The following is a 12,803-nucleotide window of genomic DNA, read 5'->3' on the forward strand; positions in this document are numbered from 1 at the left end:
ACTAGGCATTTATCCAAGGGATACAGGTATGCTTTTTCGAAGGGGCACATGTACCCCCATGTTTATAGCAGCACTGTCAACAATAGCCAAACTATGGACAGAGCCCAAATGTCCATCGATGGATGAATGGATAAAGAAGATGTGGTATATATATGCAATGGAGTATTACTCGGCAATCAAAAAGAATGAAATCTTGCCATTTGCAATTACTTGGATGGAACTAGAGTGTATTATGCTAAGTGAAATTAGTCAGAGAAAGACAAATATCACATGACTTCACTTATATGAGGACTTTCAGAAACAAAGATGAATATAAGGGAAGTGAAGCAAAAATAATATAAAAACAGGGAGATGGACAAAAACATGAGACTCTTAAATATGGAGAATAAACAGAGGGTTACTGTAGGGGTTGTAGGAGTGGGGATGGCCTAAATGTAAGGGGCATTAAGGAATCTACTCCCGAAATCATTGTTGTACTATATGCTATCTAACTTGGATGTAAGTTAAATAAATAAATAAAAATTAAAAAAAAAAAAAACTACTTCAAAATAAATCCAAAGAACATAACAGGAAAGAAAGATCAAAGTTAAAAATTAATGGCATAAAAAATAAGCATAGAAAGGATAAAAAATCTAAAAGTAGGTTGTCTTTAAGAGATAATAAGCTTGATGTTGACAAAATTAATAACCTGAGCATTGGCAAATTCCACTTAGATATATTCTTTAGAAAAAAAGTATTGCATCTCATATGCCTATACCTTAGGAAAAAATCTTGCAGATGTTATCAGGTGTCATGTATAAAGAATGTCTATAGCAGCAGTGTCAATAAAAACATAAAAACTTGAGGGGCATCTGGGTGGCTCAGTTGATTAACCATCCAACTTTGGCTCAGGTAATGATCTCATGGTTCATGGGTTTGAGTCCTGTGTCGGGATTTGTGCTGATAGCTTGGAGCCTGGAGCCTGCTTCAGATTCTGTGTCTCCTCCTCTCTCTGCCCCTCCCATGCTTGTGCTCTCTCTGTCTCTCAAATACAGGTAATAAAACATTTTTAAAAATTTAAAAAAAGAAAAAAACATGAAATAATTAAAATTACCACCAGTGGTAGAATGAATAATTAGTTTGAGTATTTATTCAATGGAAAAATGAATGGACTGCTTAGTACATGCATCAACCTGGCTTAACCATAAAAAGATGTTCATGTATAAATTTTAAACAATGTTGAGCAAAAGAAGCATATCTCAGAGTAATATAGTAAGAGATTTAAAGAGAAGCAAAAATAGAGTAAACTAAATAATATATTGGTTAAGAATACCTACATAAATGTTAAAACCTGTTAAAAGGAGTGTGAAAATGGTTAACAGAAAACTCATGATTGTGGTCGACTCTGGGAGATGGGGTAGGGGAAATACACAGGAAGCTGTAAGGTACAAATAATGTTCTGTCTCTTAATCTGGATAGTCAGAACCAGATGGTCAGCTTTAAAATAATAAGACATATTTTAAACCTCTTTTGTAAGTGCAATAGATGTAAAATTTTTGGAAAGTTGTACTGTAACTGTATCTACTACCGCTAGGGACAGGTTACACTCTTACCTTCATGATCCTTTCTCTTGTACTTTCTAAGTATTCAGCTCTCTGAGAATGTAATTGGAGAGAAGTTTTGATATAATTCCAGGTACTTTGATGAGATGCCTATCTCTGGGCATTGTTGTCATTTCCCAGGAACTGATGTACTGAGGTGGATGAGCACCAAAGGTGCCTTGTAGATTTTGTTATTTTCCTATTCCTATAGTAGTGTTCTCCGAACAATATTCAAAGAATATCTTTCTCCCCTACTTACCTATACTCATCCCCTCTGAATATCCAACAGTGTTGCTTTGCCCAGTGAGATTTAGTAAAAATAACACCTGTATTTTGTGTTAACATCCTCTTCCTAGAATTAAACCCAGAATCCATGGGGTGCACCAGGGGAAATATTTCAGTCCAAAGAACTGAATTTACTCTGATTCCCCTTGACATCAGAAACATTTGTCCTTAACTGGACCATGCCTCTCTGCTTCACTCCCTTTTTCCTTGTGTTACTTTTTATTCTAGGGGATTTTAGTCTCCAAGAGGCACTTTCTTCTTCCATCAAAAATGTCCAAGGAATGGAGCACCTGAGTGGCTCAGTTGGTTAAGCATCTGACTTCAGGTCAGATCATGATCTCATGGTTCTTGAGTTCAGGCCCACATCTAGCTCTGTGCTGACAGCTCGCAGCCTGGAGCCTGCTTCAGATTCTTTGTTTCCCTTTCTCTCTACCTCTCCCCCACTCGTGCTGTGCCTCTGTCTCTCTCTCAAAAATAAGTAAATGTTAAAAAAAATTTTTTTTAAATGTCCAAGGGTGCCTGGGTGGCTCAGTCAGTTAACTGTCCGACTTCAGCTCAAGTCATGATCTCATGGTTCGTGGGTTCTAGCCTCGCATCAGGCTCTGTGCTGACAGCTCAGAGCCTGGAACCTGCTTCAGATTCTGTGTCTCCCTCTCTCTCTGCCCCTACCCATTCATGCTCTGTCTCTCTCAAAAATAAATAAAACATAAAAAATGTAGGAAAAAAATGTTCAGAGCTTTCTAAATGTTGGAGAATGAATCTTTTGTTAAAAATAGAAACCTGAAATATTTGCAAAATACCTTGATCCATTATTTTCAATATTAGAACATCAAAAATGTTCCAAACATCAAAGAATAGGGAATTAGTGAAATTAATTATGGAATATTCACATAATAGAGTTTCCACATTAATATTGGGTAGGAGAATTTAAGTAAATTAGAATATGTCAGTCACACAGACTTAAGTGTAAGTAGTTTTTATAGTATGAAATCCTATTTGTAAGGTTGTGTGGGTATATATGTGTACAGGTGTGTGTGTACATGTTTGAAAGAATGTACACAGAGATATTAACAATGGTTATTTCTGGGTAGTAGAATTATGGGAGATACTTTCTATTAAAGCATAATACTTAATTTGTTATTTGATCTTTAATTTTTCTTATAACAGTAACATTTCTTAAAAAGATTAAAAGTTGATTTGTAACTCCTACAATCTAATTTATGTATTTGGCTTTAATAAACACATAACAATTAATGCTGGTTTAAGTATAGTTCTTATATCTGACCATTTTTATTAAATGGATGAGAATAGTTGAAAGAAAAATAGATAACATAAAATTCTAAACTGCCAGTCATATTCGCTCAAAGGTTTAAAAGAATATCTAATTTTAGTGTTGCTCAACATAAAAAAGATATTTTTCACTATTTAATTAAAAAACAAATAAAGACCCAGTGCAAACACTGAGATTAGAATGACAGCATCATTTTTACTTTTTCTCATATAAAGACAGGAAATCATAGCACAAAAGTATTTTACTGATTATGTAAATAACATTGATAATAAGGTGTTTTTGCCATTATCAAATATATGCAAAACTCCCCACAAAAACAAACCAGTAAATTGGAATTAAGCAAATCTCCTGTTTATCAGCCTTCCCTAACCAAGACAATGTATATTATTAATATTGCTTTTTATGTTTTTCCTTCATTCTTATTATTTTTTTTCATTTTATTCTAGCAAGATCTTAATCAAGTCAAATATAGAAAATAAGATTCTAAAGAAAAACCACGATTGCAAACTCACACCCAATCACAGTGTTCTCAGGTCGAGTAGATCTAAGGAGAAATTGAAAAACCTGCAGCTATACTCGGACACATTTTGCCATTGTGCGAGAATAGAAGGTGCCAAATTAAAATAGAGGGGAAAAAAACCCAGAATTTTAGAGCTTTGAGATGTGAATTCAAGTAAATATCTACATTTTGTAGTAGTATATTAGATGCTTGAGCCAAGCAGGTGACATGTGTCCCATGATCTAGGGCAAGCCCTGCCAGAATTTCCTATTAAACTGTCAGTCACCATACACTAGATGTCAAAGAGGACGAAGCTGCACATTTTGTTTCCTAATTTGTTATTCCCCAGAATCATAGCACAAAATGTGCTCCCAAACATGTGTGTCTAGTAATCATAATAAAAAATAACTTAATTTGTCAATATGTAAGTAAATACATCAGAGGAACGCATACAATTAGGGAAATAAAGCTTTGGCTCCACCAAGTATAAATATATAAGCATTAAAGCATAAATGAATAAAAATAAATAATACTGTTCTCAGTGTCTCTTGACAGTGCAAATCATAAACTGAAATTAATTTAGTTAATAAGATATGCCCTCCTTTTAATTACCTGTTTTTAGGAAAGATGTTTTTAAAAAGAGCAAGCTGTAAGATAATTCACTTTGGATCACAGTCAATAGTTGTACAGACAAGTCATTCCATATTTACTAAGCCACTAGAAAAAGTCTTCTTCTTATCAGTCACTGTGCTGTATACTAGATACAAAATGGCTAGAAAAATAGAGAGGGTCCTTGTCCTCTATTGTAGCAGGGAAGGCAAAATATTTCCAAATCAGTTAAAGTCTGTAATAAGTGTACATAGCAGGGTGAGATCTTTTTCTTCCTCAGTTGACTCTTTCTTTTACATTCCCATTTTCACTGCTCCTCAACTCAGTCATTTTTTTTTTATTTGTGAGAGAATATATTCATAAACTAGAAAAAGAACACAAAGTAATGGCATAAATATTAGGAAAGGAAACATTTCTCTTACAAATGATTCCCTCTAAAAATTTTGGACAAACTAGAACCTCCTCCTACAACCAAACCAAGGAGCTGCTGCTGTCTTATCTCTCTGGGGACAGAAGCACAGAAAAAGGTGGGTACATAAAAGATAGTATTTTGACGGGGTGGAAGCAAGGGAAAGGAGACCTTAGAATGGGACTCAGAGATACCCAGCTACAGTGTGGGCAATACAGTGAATCATCTTTGTACATTCTCTGGTTTCCATGCAATGTTATATTACAACATTGTTTCTTGGTTTTGTATCAAACATTGGAGCATACCCAAAGGCATCAAAAGCCTAATCAGAAAGTAAATAGCTAAGACTTAAATTAGTTGGTTTTAGCTAGAGAAGTCAGGGAGTGACCTTTGAGGAAGGGGTGTTTCAGCTAAGACCCGAAAATAGGAAGATTTCATTAGACAAATAGCAGTGAGTTTTCTTTTGCAAAAGCTAGAAGTGACAGAGAAGGACAAGTTGAAAAACTAAAACATGTTGGGAGTTAGGGAGATGGGCATAAGTTGTGGTCACTGAGTCAGATAGGGACAAGACCATACAGTGCCTTGAGGACTACATTCAGGACTTTATTCTTTACCCTGAAAACAATGGGAAGCCTTTGGAGATTGCACGAAGGGATGGGCCAAGATCATTGAAACAATAAATGAATATGATCATTCCACTACAGATGAAGATAACTACAGAGGGAGCTATTTGTAGAAACAGGTAGGCAAAGCAGAAGGCTATAGCATTGTCCAAGAGAGGTAATAGCCACTTGTTGGCAGTAGAGATGAAGAAAAGTAGACTCAAGAGGTTTTTTGGAGGTTACTTTGACCCAAATGAATTTGGGATATGGAGCATAAGAGAAAGGGAGGATTTGAAGATGATTCATCACTCCTGGCATGTGTATTTGGATGAATGCTGGTGCCATTGGGTAAGATGGGGAAAATGAGGCCAGAATAGATTTGACAGGAGATCTTCAAGACAAACTTAAATACACTGAGTTGAGATGCCTTTGACATAAGATACCCAAATACAAGTGTTGACTCTGAAGTAGAACAGTCAGGTCAAGGTTTATAGGTACAAAATTAAGATGTTTGAGATCAGTTTGAGATCTGGGACTTGGCTGCTGTCCAGGCAGCACCTGCATAGGCTCATGTGCAGACACCAAGTAAGAGGCCAATGGAAGAATAATGTAAGAGTTTCAATAGGTTCTGCTCACTCTCCTTACCTCTGCCATCTCCCTACAACTTCCATAACATCCTCCCTAAGCATTAAGGATTATTTGAACAGGGTTGTTTGAGACTTATAAGGCATTATTTAAAATAATAATAATAACAATTCATCCATGAAATCATCTAAAGTTAGAGGCAGAGCACATTTGCTAAATCAAAAAACAGGATCAAGTACATGTGAGAAATTCAGTTAAGGACTACAGGTAGATTAAAAGATATGATAAAAGCAAACATTTGGTTAGTCCTTCTTTGTAAGTCCCACTGTTCTGAGTATTTTATATGTAATAACTCATTTAGTCCTCAAAACTCATGAGGTAAGTAGAATTGTTCTCTTCATTTCACGGATGAGAAAATAGAGGAATAGGGTGTCTCTGTAACTTGGTCAGTTGTTCAATAGCAGATCTGATATGTGAAACCAAGCAGATTGCCTTTGGAACCCATACTTGCAATCACTGTACTATCATGTAAAATAAGACTTGATGTGTCTAATGATCTAGCTAAGAATATTATACAGAAAAAAATATAAAGGGCACAATGAATTGGAAAGCACCTAATTACTTAGATCTCGGAAGCTCAGGAGACTCATCACATGTACTGAAGCTTAAATTCTCAAATGACTAAGGATTTATCAGTCAGAATAGGCTAAGATAAGCTGCAATAGTAATCAACTCCAAAATATCAGCCACTTAACAAAGCAAATGTTTTTTTTATTATTAACAGTACATCTCCAACATGAGCATGCAGAGTTCATGTATTCATTGACGTAATCCAGAAAACCAGGCAGGCAGTGGCTACATCTTGATGTGGGTTTCCAGTCTCTCAGAAAGGTAATAGTAAGTGCAAAACCATGCATAAGCTTTTAAAACAGACACGTAGGGGCTCCTGGGTGGCTCAGTCGGTTGAATGTTTGACTTTAGCTCAGGTCATGATCTCATGGTTCACAAGTTCGAGCCTGGCATCAGACTCTATACTGAGAGCTCAGAGCCTGGAGTCTGCTTCAGATTCCATGTCTCCCTCTCTCTCTCTGCCCCTCCCCCACTCATGCTGTGTCTTTTTCTTTCTCATAAATAAATAAAAACATTAAAAAAATTTTAAACAGATGCTTAAAACAGACAAACATCACTATAAATTCTATCACATTTCGGTGGCCAAAGCCAGTTATATGGCCACACTTAACTTCACAGGGAATGGACAAGTAAGATAAATGATGTATTTGTCAATGTCCATATAGACTGCATCATTGGATTCACTATAAATTCTCATGACAGTGTCTCCCATTGCCAGATAACCCACAGTCAAAGGAGAAGATAGTGATTCCCATACATAGTATTTCCTTCCTTGTTTCCTTCTGTTGAACTCACTTCCAGCCATAGCACTTGAACAGAGTATATCAGAGAACTATCACCTGGTTTGGTGCCACTGGAAGTCCAGAACATTCATTATAAAAGAAAAAAGTACTCCAAGATGTAATATCGAATATCAATTCAAAGACAAGAATAAACGGAGAGATAGAAGCAAAAATGAATGTATTAAAATGCAGAAAACAATAATTAATGTATCTAAAAGATGCTTCTAACTGCCAGTGACAAGACTTATTTTACTGTTGCCATGGTCCTTAGGAAGTATTAGAGTAGATTTAGAAGAAGGAGAAGCCCAGCCTGATTCTAAACTTTATAACAGAAAAGTTGTATTATGCTACCAAACCACTTCTCTATACTTTTCAAATCAGAGACATTGAAGGAAAGAGTCCTTCCAAACTCTTATTATCCGAGAACACCAGAGTGCACAAGGATCAGAGTTTTACTGACCATTATGGCCTGTGGATCCTTTGCCATCCAGTACCAAGAGGTCAGCAAATAACCATGAGATAACATAATTGCTACTTTGCAACTAGGAGAAAGGTTGAGTAAGACTGAGAAAGTGAAGCTTATAATTAAGCATTTTTCAGTAAAGTTTTGGGTTCTTACTCCAGTGTAAAGGGCTATGCTAACATTTTATATAAAATTTTGTGTTGAAGTCTAACTGAATATTTAGTTACAATAATAATACTAATATAAACAAACTTCTGACAATTGTAAAGAGAAACAAATTATAAAAATAAAAATAAAAAACAAAAATTCTGCTTTCTGTTTCCATATATAAGGAGCTTAGAAATTGCCATTTCACCCAAACAAATAAAATCCTAAACAAAATGAAAAATCAACAACCTTATTTTAGATCTGTAAAAAAAGTGAGGTCACTGGGCAAACCACTGTCCCACAAATTGGAGAGTTAGGCAGGCAATTACAGAGAATCCAACATACCTAAACAGAAACCTCCACTTACTTTTGTGTATTTTACCTCCAGGCCTCAATCATGTTCTCAAAGTAAATATGGGAGAAAAATCTTGGTGTGCTTCTGGAAGGGAGTGGAGGAGGAACAGAACCCTTTTAACATACACCAGAGCACTCTGTTCTTCTTAACAAGGAGAAACTCATTCATTCATTCATTCATTCATTCTTTCAGGAGAAACTAATTAACCACATCCTAACCTACTGGTGTTCTTATCAGACCCTAATGATCTAAGGGAAGGGCAATACCCAAATCCAGCCCACTCTAGCCATCCTATCCCAACTAAGGGGAGAAGGAGAAAAAAAACTGAGAAGTTTGTAGTCCACAGGTAAAAATTCACTAAAAGATTGAGATCTAATCATAGGTCTATAGAACATTTTCCCTCTCCCAGCAACTAACCACCGAATTACTAAAGGCCTATTGATAGGAGAAAAAAAAGTATTTGACAAAATCCAACACCCATTCATGATAAAAAACAAACAAACAAACAAACAAAAAAAAAAAACCAAAACCTCTCAGTGAAATGGGAATAGAGAATTTCCTTTACTTAATAAAGAATATCTATAAAAACCTACAGTTAATATCATACTTCATTATGAAAAACTAGAAGTTTTCCAAATAAGATCAGGAACAAGGCAGGAATGTTTCTTCTCACTACTTATTTCAGTAGTGGACTGGAATTTCTACCTATTGCAATAAGAAAAGGAAATAAAAGATGGATAAATTTAGAAGAAAGAAAACTGTCTTTGTTTACAGATGACATGAAGGTATGTAAAAAAATCCAAAAGATTGATGAAAAATCAATTTATTCTGCAACAATTATACTAAGGTTGCAAGATATGAGGTTAATATACAAGTCAAACACTTTCTAAATAACAGCAAAGAACAAATAGAATTTGAAATTAAAGGTGCAATACTATTTACATTAACACCCCTCAAAATGAAATTTGAGGTATAAATTTAATAAAATATATGTAAGAATGGATCTGTCCCACAAATTGGAGAGTTAGACAGAAATTATAGAGACTCCAACACACTTGAGCAGAAACCCCCACTCACTTTTGTGTGTTTTACCTCCAGATATCAACCAGATTCTCAGAGTAAATAGATCTTATACATATTTTCTTAAATTTATGAAAGCATGGTTCTCAGGTTCACACAGTTCTCCCTGGGCAAGTGCAGCTGTGAGCAACACCACCTGCATAAAGTAAAGATTTTGCTAGGCTTTAAAAGATGCTTTTTTCCATTCTTACTTTGATTTTTTATTTGTTTCTGTTTTGTTTTGTTTTTTGTTTTTTTAATACTCTCTCTCCTAGTTCCATCCACCTATTCTGCAGACTCCGGCTACAAATCTACCTACCTACCCAGCAGAGACAAATAAATGATCTCAATTTCTTCACATTCCTAAGTATTTAGGGGGAAACTAGGTGAGGGGAAGGCCACTTTCCTGAAGACATCTGCAAGCAGGACAGGGCTCAGGCCTGTTTGAGGTTTATTCCTGCAGGACTATAGTGTTGCTTTGGAAGATGGTTCGACTTTGTTCTGAAGTAGTAAGACCTTGGTTTTAAATTAGAACAAAAGATCTCTAGATGGTATAGTTTTTTACTTAGAAAATGCTCAATATAAAACAGTGCAATCAGTATGGCAGTGACTAAGTAGAAAATTCAATGAGCATGGCAATGTCTAAAGTGGAAAAGTGAAAAATCCATGTTCCTTCATCCAATCTCAACCCCATAGATAGCCACTGTCAACTCTTTGTCGTGTATCCTTCTAGATTTCCACCATCATATATAAGTAAACATAGTCCAAAAAAAGAAAATATGTATAGGATGTATTTGAGAAAAACTATAAGACGTTGATGAAAGAAAACAGAGAATTAAAAAAATCAAGAATTAGTTCATGTCTATGGATTTCAGTATTTTCAAGATACCAGTTCTTTCCAAATTGACCAATAGATACAATGCTATCCCGATCAAAATCTTAGCAAGTTATTTTGTGGATATTGACAAACTGATTCTAAAGTATTTCTACAAAGGCAAAAGACCCAGAATAGCCAACATAATACTGACTAGGGGGAACAAAGTTGCAGGACGGACACTACTCAACTTTAAAACTTATTATTAAGTACACTAATCAAGGTAGTGTGATATTGGTAATATCATAGAAAAATAGATTAATGAAACTTAATACAGACTCAGAAATATAGCCAATTGAACCTGACATGTATAGCCAACTGAACGCTGGAACATATGGACATCCACATGCAAAAAAAAAAAAAAAAAGAATTTAGATATAAAAAATTAAGTCAAAATGTATCATAGACCAAAATGTAAAACATAAAACCTAAAACTCCTAGAAGATAACATAGGAGAAAACCAAATGACCTTGACTATAGCATTGACTTTATAGACACAATGCTAAAGGTATATAAATAACTTTTAAATCTAGTATAGAATTTTTTAAAAAGTATTAAAATGAAATTATAAATGTATGTGCAATACAAAAAGATCATTTGTGCTATCAGTAACAAAAAAGGCATGTCAGAGATGTCAAGTATTATAGTTCTTAGCGGTTTAAAACAGATTGTTATAAGTTTAAGATATCTTAAATAATTGCAGTAGTAATCACAAAGAAAGCATCTATAGAATATATACAAAGGTAAATAAGAAAGGAATAAAAACATATCACTACAAGAATCAATGAAATACAAAAGAAGACAGCAAGGGAGGAGAGAATGGACAAAAAAGCTATAAGACATACAGAAAGCAATTAACAAAATGTCAGTAGGAAGTCCTCTATCAGGAATTACTTAAAAAATTTTTTTAATGTTTTATTTATTTTTGAGAGAGAGAGAGAAAGAAACAGAGCTCTGCCCTGGGGAGAGGCAGAGAGAGAGAGCCAGACACAGAATCCAAAGCAGGTTCCAGGCTCCAAGCTGTTAGCACAGGTCCTGATGCAGGGCTCAAACCCATGAACTGCGAGATCATGACCTGAGCTAAAGTCAGATTCAACCTACTGAGCCACCCTGGTGCCCCTATCTGGAATTACTTTAAACATAAATAGATTAAATGCACCAATTAAAAGGCATAGATTGGCTGAATGAATTAAAAAGTAACAAATCCAACTATATGCTGTCTATAAGAGATTCACTTTAGATCTAAGGACATACATAGGCCTAAAAGAAAGGGTGGAAAAAATTATTTAATGAAAATAGGAACCTAAAGAGAGGATGAGTGACCATAGTTATAGTTGTATCAAAGTAGACATTAAGACAAAAACTGCCACAAGACTAAAATAAGGACATTATATGATGATAAATGAGTTAATTTACCAGGAAGAATAACAATTATAAATATTTATACACCTAATGTTAGAGTTCCCAAATATATGAAGCAAACATTGACAAAACCGAAGGGAGAAATAGCAACACAATAATAAAAGGAGATTTCAATACTCCACTTGCATTTATGGATAGAAGAACCAGGTAGAATATTATAATATTCTAATATGCATAATATTATAGACCAATTGAACCTGAGAAATATACAGAACATTCTACTCAACAATAGCAGTATACAAATTATTTTCAAGTGCACATGGAACATTCTCCAAAATAGACCATATGTTAGGCCACAAAACAAATCCCAACAGATTTAAGAAAACAGAAATATTTCAAACTGTGTTCTCTGACCACAACAGGATGAAGTGAGAAATCAATAACAGAAGGAACAGAGGAATTCTCTTAAACAACCACTGGGTAAAAGAAAAAGTCACAAAGGAATTTAAAAAATATATCAAGAAAATGGAAACAAAGGCACAACATACCAAAACTTATGGGATGCAATGAAAGAAATACTAAGAAGAAAGTTTATAGCAGCAAACACATTAAATAAACAAAAGGGGGTGCGTGATGGCTGAATTGGTTGAGCATCTGACTTTGGCTCAGGTCATGATCTCACAGTTTGTGGGTTCGAGCCCTGCCTCAGTCTCTGTGCTGACAGCTCAGAGCCTGAAGCCTGCTTCAGATTCTGTGTCTCCGTCTCTCTGCCCCTCCCCTGCTCACACTCTGTCTCTGTCTCTCTCTCTCTCTCTCAAAAATAAATAAATAGGGGCACCTGGGTAGCTCAGTTGGTTAAGCTCCAACTTCAGCATAGGTCATGATCTCACCCTTCTGGAGTTTGAGCCTCGTGTCAGGGTCTGTGCTGACCCTGTGCTGACCTGACAGCTCAGAGCCTGGAGCCTATTTCACATTCTGTCTCCCTCTTCCTTTCTGTCCCTCCCCCACTCATGCTCTGTCTCTCTCTTTCTCTCTCAAAAATAAAAATAAACATTTAAAAATAAATAAATATTTAAAAAATTAAAAAAGAAGGTTTCCAATCAATAGTATAACTAAACTTGCACTTTAAAAAAGTATAAAATAAAGAAAGTAAACCCAGAGTTAGCAGAAAATAAAGCTTAGAGCAAAGATAAATTAAACAGAGAATAGAAAAACAATAGAAAAGTCAATGAAATTAAAAGCTGCTTTTTATAAAGATCAACAAAATTGAA

At 35.1% G+C, this 12,803-nt stretch overlaps 1 protein-coding gene across 4 annotated transcripts in view; it reads left to right on the forward strand.

The window, feature by feature from the left end:
* Positions 1-12,803, forward strand: part of LOC125937160 (lithostathine-like) — a 224,448-nt gene that overhangs the window by 137,368 nt on the left and 74,277 nt on the right. For 2 of the 4 annotated variants that reach the window (XM_049651807.1, XM_049651808.1), the window contains one exon: positions 6,645-6,751. The exons of the other annotated variants lie outside the window; for them this stretch is intronic. The gene's annotated coding sequence lies outside the window, so the exon portion shown is untranslated. The remainder of the gene's footprint in view (positions 1-6,644; positions 6,752-12,803) is intronic. 4 annotated transcript variants of the gene reach the window in all.

The sequence above is a fragment of the Panthera uncia genome (assembly GCF_023721935.1).
Source record: "Panthera uncia isolate 11264 chromosome A3 unlocalized genomic scaffold, Puncia_PCG_1.0 HiC_scaffold_11, whole genome shotgun sequence".
Lineage (NCBI taxonomy): Eukaryota > Metazoa > Chordata > Mammalia > Carnivora > Felidae > Panthera > Panthera uncia.